The sequence below is a fragment of the Dermacentor andersoni genome, chromosome 2 (assembly GCF_023375885.2).
Source record: "Dermacentor andersoni chromosome 2, qqDerAnde1_hic_scaffold, whole genome shotgun sequence".
NCBI lineage: Eukaryota > Metazoa > Arthropoda > Arachnida > Ixodida > Ixodidae > Dermacentor > Dermacentor andersoni.
The window spans coordinates 126439251-126451319 of NC_092815.1; the positions used below are offsets into that span (position 1 = coordinate 126439251).

At 43.9% G+C, this 12069-nt stretch overlaps 1 non-coding gene across 1 annotated transcript; it reads right to left on the bottom strand.

Annotated features, from left to right (window-relative positions):
* Positions 1–567: 567 nt before the first annotated feature.
* Positions 568–756, bottom strand: LOC126541411 (U2 spliceosomal RNA). Its single transcript, XR_007601649.2, has one exon. It is a non-coding gene; the product is annotated as a U2 spliceosomal RNA (small nuclear RNA).
* Positions 757–12069: the final 11313 nt, after the last annotated feature.

Consider the following 12069-nt stretch of genomic DNA (forward strand, 5'->3'; position numbering starts at 1 on the left):
GCGAAAGTCGTGTTTTTTTTTTGTGTTGTTGTTGTTGTTGTTGTTGTTGGAAAGCGACGGTTTATCGTTTCCTTCGTGCGTCCTAGCTTCCATCAGCGCTAACGTAAAGCTGCAATTCGGGGGAATTTTAGCACTGTTTATTTATGTTTGCTTCTGGTCGAAGGTTAAAATAAAATAGAAGGCCTGAAATGAGAAGTGTTGCTCAGTGCATCTCAGTAGTGCGGTGTTACACAAGCGAAAATATTCCTTTAAAGAGACCATTTGCTAAATTATGGCAGGTTGACTGAGGTGCGCGGATCCTGACAGCGGCGGCCGCATTTTCAGTGGGGACCAAATCTAAAAGCGCTCGTGTTTTTAGATTTAGGTGTAAGCTAAAAGGGAAAAATCCCAAGTGGTCAAAATTATTCCAGAGTTTCCCCACTACGGCTTGCCACCTAATCAGGTCGTTTCTTTTTTTTTTTTTTACGTAGAACCCCATATTTTTTTCTTTATTTTTTTTTACAATGAAGCTGTATTTCGCTAGGTTCTGGGAAGAAATTGCGTGCGTCTATCGAGCCGTGTAGATCGAGAATTTGGGCCGATACCGAAGATAGCGCAATACCGCGCCTGCCCGCGGCGGAGGTGAAGCAAGCTTCAAGCACTCCGCCGACTTGCAAAAATAAGTTTAATATCTTAGGTACAAATACCACCCGTATCAAATATTCAGCTGATAAGAACAGATACTACACTTTCACCCGCGCCGGCCATGTCTGCGTTCGCACCGCCCTCTCTTTCCCGGCGATCCAAGCGCTTGCGCATATCCTGTTCTTTCCTTCCGTTCTCCCGTAGTGGCGGTCCCCTAAGCCTGCTACATGCCAGGACCGCTAGGCGGAAATAAATGCGAACCGGCCATGTGGCACCGATCTCCGCAAACTTCGAACGTTTCATCGGAGCAACGGCAAGGTTTCAGAGGCAGTGTGTGGGGAACCACTTTTGTATGGCCTGCGTTGTGTGTGACCGCTTGTGGTGTTCGAGTGACCTCACAACCGTTACTGCACGGCAGGACGTCGACCAACGCACGATCGCCTTGGCTACGGTGAAGCAGCGTGGGCCTTCGGAGTGCGCTGAGGTGCGTGTCTGTTCTACGTACCGGGATTCGTTAGTAGAAGGTATCGGGCCGCGTTCTGCAACAATACATGGGTATGTACACCCCCCGGTTCCTCATCACCTTCCGAGGCTCAACATCGTGGAGGAGCGACTAGTCGCGTCTCGCCTTCCATTTATTTGCATACAGCGTTTGACGCACGGCAATTGAGAGTTCGCCATTAAGATGCCCACACACACAGCTTCGATGGTCATTCACCTTCACAGAGTAGAATGGCACTGACTTTTCTACTTTAAGTGAGGTGCAGTCGGAGCGGATAGTGCTTGTCTGTATGCAAGCGGAAATTTACAATCCACCTGAGAGTAGACAGAAGATTTGTACAAAGAAAACCCATACGGGCTTCTCGAAATGTTTCGCTGACCAAGATGAATGTTTTGCAGCTTCGCACTAATTCATTCACCTGGCGGATTTCCGCACAACCCATTTACTCGTGAGGAGTAGCATGTATCATGGCTTGTGAAGGGTAGAGGCTATCTGATTGTTATACTTTTTATTCTTGTCCAAGTAATTCCTTGCTGTACTCAAATCGTAATATATGGTCTGAACAACTTGTTACACACCAATAACTGCCGTTTAAAACGGACCTAAACTATGATTCTCGCTTTGTTCTTTGTTTTACGTTTCGATTGTGCAGTGCGTTCGTTATAATTGTTTTCCTTTCTTATTATTAATTTGTGTTGCTGTTCACGCGACACCCATCCCAAACCACTATCTCCAAGAAAAAGAGAAATAGAGAAAGGAGGTGAGGATGATGTGTGGTGTTGAATGCCGCAAGAGCCAGGTATGGCCAAAGAGCGGCATGACAAATGGTAAACTTAACGATGTATTTAGAGAGGAAATGCGGGGAAATTAACCAGACGCGCGTACGGTTTGCTACCCTGCAGTGGGGGAAGCGGATATAAGAACTAAAAGACAGAGAGAGGAATACGTCATTGCAGTGTAGGATAAATTGGTGAATATAGCAGCGACTGCTTGGTCAATGTTGCGCATTATGGAAGCGCGACCTGTTCCCTTATAGAAATACAGTTCTTCCTCTATCTTTCTATGTTTTGCTTGTAACTTCACACGAGAAGAAGGGATAGGAGATGGAGAGGGCAGAGCTATGGAGGTCAACCAAACGCACGTCCCGTTTCCTACCCTGTGCAGGAGGAAGTGCGTAAGCGGCAAAAAGATATAGGGAGGAAGGGAAAGAGATGGATGGAACGAACCACCAGCAGTACGAACATATGGACATGCCTACTACGTCTATACAGTCTGTCAGTGAGGCCAATCAATTTCTTAAGGTGTAGTAACGCCGGCGTTTCTTGTATACAAGCTGGCGAAGCATGGCGCCGTGGTTCGGAGATCTTTCTCTCGGAAAATAGCCTGCGATCTAGCCCGTCTAACAGAGTCCGAAGGATGTCGCATTGGACATCCTAACGATGACAAGCACATAATGCGTGTTCTATCGTCTCCCCAGAACTGGCTGAGTAACAAGTGGAGTAGTCTGAGAAGACACACGGTCGAGGAGCTGCTTTCAGTACGCCTTCTCTCTTCGTCTTACGTGCGTCTAGTGCTGCCATTTTTTTTTCAAGATGATGTGGCAACTAGACAACCAATCTACTATGAAATACGTAAGCCATTTTGCACGTCTCAATTCTTTGGCTTCGCCGCAATAGCAAATAGCACCGTAGCAAGCTGAGCACCATCTTGACATATAGGGAGCACCTCTGTCTGTCTCTCTCTCTCGTGGCATATGTGCGATGAAAATCGTGTAACAAACGAACATCGCTGTGAGCGCAAGCCTGCCTGAGCAGACACGGAATAGGACACGTAATTGGATTGCGTCCAGTACAGCGGCGCGCTCGCAATTCAATTAGGCCTTCTCCCTTGGTCTCACGGCGCTCACGAGTCCCACTGTTCCGTTTTTACCTCCCACTCCTATAATTGCTCTTGCGCCGAGGTCGTCTGCCCCCACTGAACGTTGGCACCCTGGGCTACATGTATATGCCCCACTTTTTTCTTTCTCCTAGCGATTCACGCTTATGGAAGAGAAACGACTTCTTAATAATGAAATGTGGCAGTTCTTCGGAATGTACGTCCGCATACGCTGTCTATGATCATTTTCTTTTCCTGTAGCTTCAGAGCATCTAGCTTTTGTCACTCAAGTATTCAGCTCGCGAAACGCGGTTGCACTTGTGGATAAGCACCGGAGCAGCCCCACGTCCTCCTTATGCGGGCCATAATGACCACGCTCGAGCTCAGCAAGTCTCTGCTTCGAAAGCTATTGTCGCGTTTAATTACTCCACCTCCGACAGAAACACGTTCCCTTCCGCACCTGCTCCTTCTTCTCTTATATATAGCTTCGCTTTTAATCATGGGCCGGTGAAGTGCGAGGAGAAAGTACAGCCTCAAATTTGTGACCGGATAATACCACTCTTTTCCCGCGGTCACGAAAGGAAGATATGAGTGTCTGTAAGGAAAAGGGAGGGTGACAGGGAATGCGACGAGAAGCGAATCGCTTTTAATCACCGGGCGTGTTTTGTTGTGGGAGAAGAAATTATGGCGAACGGCAGAAAAGCGACGTCAAAACGAGGGTCAAATGTTTCCGTTGCCGGTCTGCCCGGACAAAGAACGAAGTAGCTGGAGGTGAAAGATAATTAATATTGTTTTTCGTCGCGTGACAGGTTCAACAAGAGGCTGCAAGTGGAGCGCCACAATAATTTTCATGACTATAGGTTTCACAAACTAAACTGTAGAATGTTAGCACGCAGACGTGCCTGCGTGCGGCCTCACGATAAGCGATGGCTGCCGCCAGCGCTGTAGCTGGCGCATGGCGAGGCATCAAGTGCGCTTACGAAGAGGAAAACATTTTGACAAAGATGTGGTTGTTGAACACGTTAGTCGCACCCACTCCGGTCGTGACACTGAAATATTTATGGCGAAGACGGTCGTTTCGTAAAGAACACAATACGACAAAGACAAAATTAAGTTGGGCTGTGTTAGTTAATTACCACTCTACAATACTAAGAAGCAACTGTTGCAGTGGGAAGAGGCATGATAAGGTAGAAAAGACGCAAAAACGAAAGACGGCTGGAATGGTGGTCTCGCCCATGAGCGCTAAGTGCGGGGGGCAAGAGACTATCGATCATCTTCTGTGCCATTGCTCTCGCTTCGGTAAACAACGCCAGTCTCTCCAGTGTGCTTTGAATAGACTGGACGGTAGGCTATTTATAGAAGCAAATGTCATGGGAGCCTGGCCACACAGTTCATCAGCGCAGAAGGCAATTCGAGCTCTACTACAGTACCTGAAGGCGACATACTTGAGTGCCCGACCTTAGATATGCTGCACCTGGCTCAGTGTATGTGAAAGTGTGATCAAGGCTCGTGTCTTGCCTCTCTCTCTTTTTCACTCCCCATGCATTGCATAGCATTTCGAAACACCCAAAGAGTAAACTCAGCGAGTTTCATGAACTTTCAACTGCGCCCGCAATGTCCTCATTACGAAAAGATTCTTTAAGATCACTGGCGTAATACTAATGTAAACGTAAAACTCAAAAAATAAAACGGGGACCTTTAATTTTTTTATTTTGTACCAGACCTCCGCATTTATGTTTCATGAAGATAGTGTTCTTAAAAAATACTTCCTCAGCTTAAACTGATTTAATGTATGTATTTAAAAAAAATTATGGGGTTTTATATGCCAAAACCACTTTCTTTAAGAGGCACGCCGTAGTGGAGGACTCCGTAAATTTCGACAACCAGGGGTTCTTTAACGTGCACCTAAATCTAAGTACAAGGGTGTTTTCGTATTTCGCCCCCATCGAAATGCGGCCGCCGTGGCCGGGATTCGATCCCGCAACCTCGTGCAATGTATCTAGTGTCTCCTTAAGCAAGTCTATGCAATGGGCTCCGTCCGATTGGTTGTTGTGGTGATGCTGGGGGTAGTGGGGGTGCGGCTGCTGCTGCTGCTGTTGCTGCTGCTGATGATGATCTTTATTTGTTCCCTCTGATCAACGATGACGATGATGACTTTATTGATGATCCCTTTGAAACATTTCGGCGACGGTCACCTAGCCTGCTTGATCTAGTCATATTTTACTGCCCTTACCGCGCTATAGCATTTTGTCTCTCTCTCCTTGATATCCCTAATGCGACAGTATTAAGAGCCCCGTGTAATAAAAATCCGGCTTCGGCGTCCGGCGTCGGAAGTCGTTTCACCAAAAAGAATATAGAGCCACGCATACCTAACCACGCATGGCCTCCATGTAGCCCAAAGAAGTTACTGAATTAAGTGAATTTCTCAAGGTAAAATACGGCAGAAAAATCGTAAAGCACGACTTACACAAACCTACAGCTTATGATAGCGTCGGATTGTAATTTGAACATAATTCTGTTACGCGAACACCACACACACACACACACACACACACACACACACACACACACACACACACACACACACACACACACACACACACACACACACACACACACACACACGCACACGCACACGCACACACGCACGCACGCACGCACACGCACACGCACACACACACACAAAAAAAACCAACAAGTCCCTTTTCAATTGTTTCTACCATTCAAAGAGCGGGCATGGCCTCCAAGACTCCGCAAATCTCACAAGCCATAAAGCGGCGCGCCCTGTTCCTTGCAAAACCTCCAGATGGCGCTCGCCTTGCCACATCGCGGCCAGCGAAGAGTGGGGATATAGTGAGCTTCTAAGTGTAATAACGAGAGAAATGCGGAAAGAGAAGAAACGTGTTTGTTCGAAATGAAAAAAATTAATCTAAAAGCTGTTGGATTAGGGGGATATGAGAAGCGATCGCCGTAAGACAGAAAGCATACTGAGAGCACAGGCAGGCAAAAAAAGCGCCCTTGCCGCAGGATGAAGTAGCCAGGAAATGAAAAACTTACCGGGAGAAAAAAAAATCTTTGGTTCGAATACTGGTTCGAGCAAAGATAAAAGGCGAAAGTGAACGTCGGTTGCCAGAAATACGCGAGAAAAAGAATATCTTTTTGGCAGCACTAGAAATCTTTTATCTATGGCAGCACTAGAAAAAGAATAGCACCTAGAATATCTTGGAAGCACATTAACTTATTAGGCAAGAAGTCTGGAACAATAGAACAACATGGAACAACAATAGAACAACAATAGAACAGTTGGCAGAAATGAAACAAAGCATGGAATTGATCAGGAAAAGCTTCGAAGACGCCAACCGTCAGGCAGCAGCTACAGTTGCTGAAAACAGCTCCTTGAAAAAAGAAAATGAAACGCTTCGGCAAAGACTCAACCTGCTTGAACAGGGCCTGCTTGAATGTCAAACGAGTCTTGTAAAAGCGGAACAATACTCGCGAAACAAAAACCTGGAAATCAAAGGGGTTCTGCAGGAACCACATGGAAGCCTTGCTGACATCCTGAAAAAGATAGGCGATGCCGTATGTGTGCCTATATCTCATACTAACATTGATGTGTGCCACCAGAGTACCCACAATATACGACAAACAAACGAACCTAATCGTGCAGTTTCAAAGACGCGATAAGCGTGACCAGGTGCTAGAAAATGCACGAAAGAAAAGACTAACCAATGCAACTCTAGGCTTGACTTCATCTCCCCAAGAAGCGCAGGGTGCGCGAGAGGTCTCGCCCATTTTCGTAAATGAGCATCTTTGTCCGTTTATGAAAAAGCTGCTCGCAGCGAGCATAGCGCGAAAGCGAGCGTGCGCGTGGAAGTACGTGTGGACAAAAAATGGGTTCATTTCCGCGCGCCGCACCGACACGTCTCCCGTACTGTCAATTCAGCGTGAGAGCGACATTGAGAAGGTTGTTAGCACAGACACTAGAGTGAGGCTTTTACGGCCAGGTATGCAGACGTCAGCCCTCTAGTGGGTCATGGCTGAAAACAGCATTTCCCCAGAAGAACTTGCACATATCACGAGAATCAAGAAGGCAGGAAAATGGTTGAAACTTTTACATTTAAATGCAAGGTCTGTCTTGCAAAAACGGGATGACCTACTGCTTCTCTTGGATTCCTGTGGCACTCATTCTCATGTGGTAATATTTACCGAGACATGGCACAGCGAGGATTCTGAGCGTTTTGTGCTCCCGGGTTATAGTCATTTCTATTTGAATCGGCACGATAGACGTGGCGGTGGTGTGTCATTGTAGATAAATCTTTCAGGTTTCCAATTATTGATCGATTTTACTACGACTACTTTAGACTATGAAATTTTGTGCATTAGAAACGGTAAAAACATGTTTTGCGTTGTGTATAGACCACCAAATGGCACTATTCCAGCGTTTTTTTTTTATTTTCTTGGGCAATTTGTCTTCACATGTAAATGAAAATGGATACACGCTAACAGTAGGTGGTGATTTCAATATTGATATCTTAAGTGATTCCGGACCTGATATAGATTCACTACTGATATTACAATGCAATGGTTTTCGGAATGAAATAGCATCTCCAACACGAATTACGACTTCAAGCACATCTCTACTAGACATATTTATCACCAACTCTCGTGCTGAAAAAATCTTCCCCAAAGTCCTAAGCTCCGATTTGAGTGATCATTTGCCCGTTGTATTAATGATAGAGAGACTGCAACCAAGCGAGAAACGAGAAGCTACAGGAACAGAGTATCGCGATATTTCATCATTCAGGTTAGCAAATTTCCTAGAGAACGTCAGGCATGTTTACTGGAGCAAAGTACTGGCGATTACAGATGCAAATGCGTCTTATTATTAATTCTTAGATCTTTTGAAAGAGTACTATTATGCCTCTTTTCCAATGAAAGCTTTTCGTAAGAGTAAAAAATCAAGCAAACCTTGGGTTACTCGACATCTGCTGAAAATGATTAAAATCAAAGATAAAATGTTTCAGGCGTTTCTTCAGTCTTGTGACCACAGTAAGTTTATAGAATTTAAGTCATTTAGAAATCAGCTTAGCAAGGCAATTAGGAAGTCGAAGGAAGAATGCTACAGACGTATTTTTGATAATGACTGCCTGCGTAACAGTGATGTTCTTTGGAAGAAATTAAATACAATCTTAAACCGATAGCCTATGTCTAACTGTATTGATCACGTTGTCGCTGATAATACAATATTTAAAGGACAAGAACTTGCAAACCGCTTTGTTGACTTTTTTTGCACATATAGGTAACACAGCGAACACTTCTGTATCTGCTTCGTGTATCTCTAGAATTCCGCATTCTTTCTTCCTTCAGCCTACTTCGATCGCAGAAGTTATAAGTGTTTTCGAAGGCCTTAAGAATAGCTATAGTCAAGATGCCGAGGACTTACAAATTAAGCCCATTAAATAAGTGTTAAATGAGATCGCACCTGTCATTTCGCATATCTTTGATATCGCAATTTCTACTGGCATTTTTCCAAATAACATGCAGGTAGCTAAGGTAACCGTAATCCATAAAAGTGGGGATAAAAACACTTTTTCTAAATATCGTTTAGTCTCAGTATTACCTGTTTTCTCGAAAGGGCTTGAAAAGATGATTAATGCACGAATTGACAGTTTCTGTAGCAAACATAACCTGATAACAAGGCATCAATTTTGGTTTAGGAAACGTCGTTCCACACAGAGTGCTCTTTTGCTGCAAAAAGAAATTGTTTTAGAGAACATGGAAAATGAATTGATGACACTCAGACTATTCTTGACTTTCATTAAAGCATGTGACCATGTAAATGACACTATTTTATTAGATAAAATGGAACGCTATGGATTTAGAGGAGTAGCGCTGGAATTAATTCGTTCATACCTCACGGGTCGATCATAATGTACTGAAATAGGCAGATACAAATCGCGCATAATAAAGATGGTATCAGGGGTGCTACAGGGCAGTATTTTGGAGCCTATCCTTTTCCTCTTTTATATGAGTGATATAGTACAAATAAATAAAACTTGCGAATTTGTTATCTACGCAGATGATTGCTCCGTGCATTTTTTGCAGGAAAAGATCTAGTGCACGTTACTGTAGGGGCAGATGCGTTTTGTTCTAGAGCAAACGGATGGTGCAAGACAAATTGCTTGACACTGAACGAATCGAAAACAAAGTGTGTGTTGTTTCGTGCGTTAGGAACATTATATCTTGGCTCGTTCAATGTTTCGATTGAAAAATGTGTAAAGAAACTTGGCATTATATTTATAAGCACATATATCCTGGAACCAGCACATTCAGTCATTATTGCTTAAATTAAGCAAAACAGTGGGTAGAATAAATAGGTGCCGACAAGATCCCCTGGTGGCAATTAGAATATTGCTCTGTGATGCCCTGTTTTGTCCTTATTTGTGTTATTGTGTGCTAGTTTGGGTTAACACTACAGCTGAGAACCTACACAAACTCGTTTTAGTACAAAAAGGGGCCGTACACGCGGTATCGCGTGCTTCTTATTTAGAACACAGCGCGCCTCTTTTTGAAAAACATAAAATCCTTAAGGTTCGAGATTTGTACACTCACACTCTACTGCGTTCCTATAAGAAATCAGTTCAGGGCAGACTAGATGCTTTTCTCGATATTGCACAACTTGAGCACACCCCGACAACATATTCTTTTCGGTAACAACCACCATGGCACGTTCGTTTTCCGCGCAGACAGTACGGCCGACAGAGAATTCGGCATACATTGCCAACGGCATTAATTCACTATGACACACTAAATATTGACGTCACAACGTTAGCGAAGAAAGACATAAGAAGTTTATTCACGAAATAAAAAAAAACTATTTTCTTCTTGCTTTGTTGTGTCTAGCCATTGTACTATGTATGTATATTATGAGCACTTAGCCTTTCTATTTTATTCTTACTTCCTACATGTGCATAGAGAGGCGCGTTTGATTGTAATGTAATCTTGGATTCCTTGTATGTCTGGTACAGTGCTTTTAATGAAGTTTTATTAATGCTAAATTTATTCCTTCTCCATTGGTGATGGGTTGCTGGAGCCCAGTCAAGCTGCAGTGTAGCAGCTTTTTCTTCGGCCACTTTCTTGGGCTTGTAAAGTTGCGAAATAAAGTTGCTTTGACTGAACATATCCCAGACGAAAATGAAAACAAAACGGAAGGGGACGCGGCCTTAAATTACATCCGAAAAATACCAGCCGAATCTTTCCAAGGCACTGACGAGGTTGTACTTGAGGAAAAAAAGAACATGAAAGCAAACCAGATCTAGAAGGAGCTGGTGCTGACAAATTTAGACTGGAAGAAAGCCGAAGAGAAAATTGTGAAGCGCACAGTCACAGGGCTAGACGAGGTTCCCGTTAGGCTGACTAATGGACTAGGTCCAAAAAGTAAGGAAGCTCTGTTGAAAGCAGTAGAAAACAGTTTAAACAATAGGCGAATACCATACAGCGACAAAGTATAATAAGCTTAATTTATAAAGGTAAGGGGCAGAAAGATAGAATTCACTTATATCGACCATTGTCCATTACCTAGGTAATATACAGGTTAGCAATGCAGGCAATTAAATTAAAGCTGCAAGCATGGGCAGAGAGTAATGCCATTCCGGGGGAACTTCATAATGGCTTCAGAAAAGGTAGGCATCAAGATGATAACTTATTTCCCCTTACTCAGTGTATTGAAATATCCACTGCAGAAAGGAAACCGTTATGTGGCTTTCTTAGACATTACAGGAGCTTACGACAACCTAGACCGCAACGTTTTGGGGGATATTCTGAAAGGGGAAGGCTTGGGCGACGGTTGTACACAACTTTTGGGAGAGATTTGTCTAGAAAATACCCTTGGCGTTGAATGAGAAGGGGCGAGAAGCAAGGAGGAGGAAGAGGAGGAAAAGGAAGGAAGAAAAGGTAGGGAGGTCAACCAGACGCACGTCCGGTTTGCTACCCTACACGGAGCGAGGAGAAAGCTCATATCAAAAGGGACTCATGCAAGGGTGCCCTTTATCCCCACTGCTGTTTGTGATGTGCATGGTGATGGTGGAAAGGGCGCTAAAGGAAAGTAATATCGGGTTTAATCTCTCGTACAAACATCCGGGTACAGTAGTAGAGCAGCAGCTTCCAGGTTTGTTTTATGCGGACGACATTGTATTGCTAGCTAACAAGCAAAGTGATATGCAACGTCTGGATAATATCTGTGGACAGGAAGGCGAGAAACTGTCTGAAATTGAGCGTTAAAAATCAGGTGTTATTCAACAAAAACAGTGTACAGACAGTGTCGATTCAGGGCCAGGAAATACCTCGCGTGAAAGAATATACATACCTTGATATGGGGACAAGCGAAAGCAATAAATATATCGGAACGCAGGAGAAAGCAGTAACAGTAAAGGGGAAGAGAAATGCGGCCATAATGAAACACAGAGCGCTATGTGGATACAATAAGTCCGAGGTGCTCTGGGATATGTGCAAATATGTACTGGTTCCACGACTTGCATCTATAAATGAGGTTGTTTGCTTGAAATCAGTTGTACAATCAGAACTCCATGGCAACTAAGAGTCAGTACGACGCCTCGCATTGGGCGCTCACTGGAAGACTACAAATGAAGCTGTGCAGGGTGATATGGGCTGTAAAAGCTTTGAAGTGAGAGAAGCTCACAATATAATTTATGATGAATAGCGACTGAGGAATGTGGAAGAAATTAAATGGGCTGGGAGAGTTTTCAGGTGTTTGTACAAAAAAAAAATATTGATTCACACTGTAAAAAAAGAACTAGGTAGCTTACCGGCAAGTCTGTGACCTGTATGGTGAGCAACATGGCAACAAAAAATGGCAAGCGGACAGTCAGAGAGGCTGAGATATATCTCATGGGTGGCGGCAATGGAAAAGAAACCTGGTATGAACAAATACTTAAGAGCAAAAAAAAACAAAATCTAGGAAAATAAGCAAGCATGTGAAGCAAGGTTTCATGATACAACAATTCTTAATTAAGGGGGAAATGAGACATCCACCCAATCGCAGTACTTGC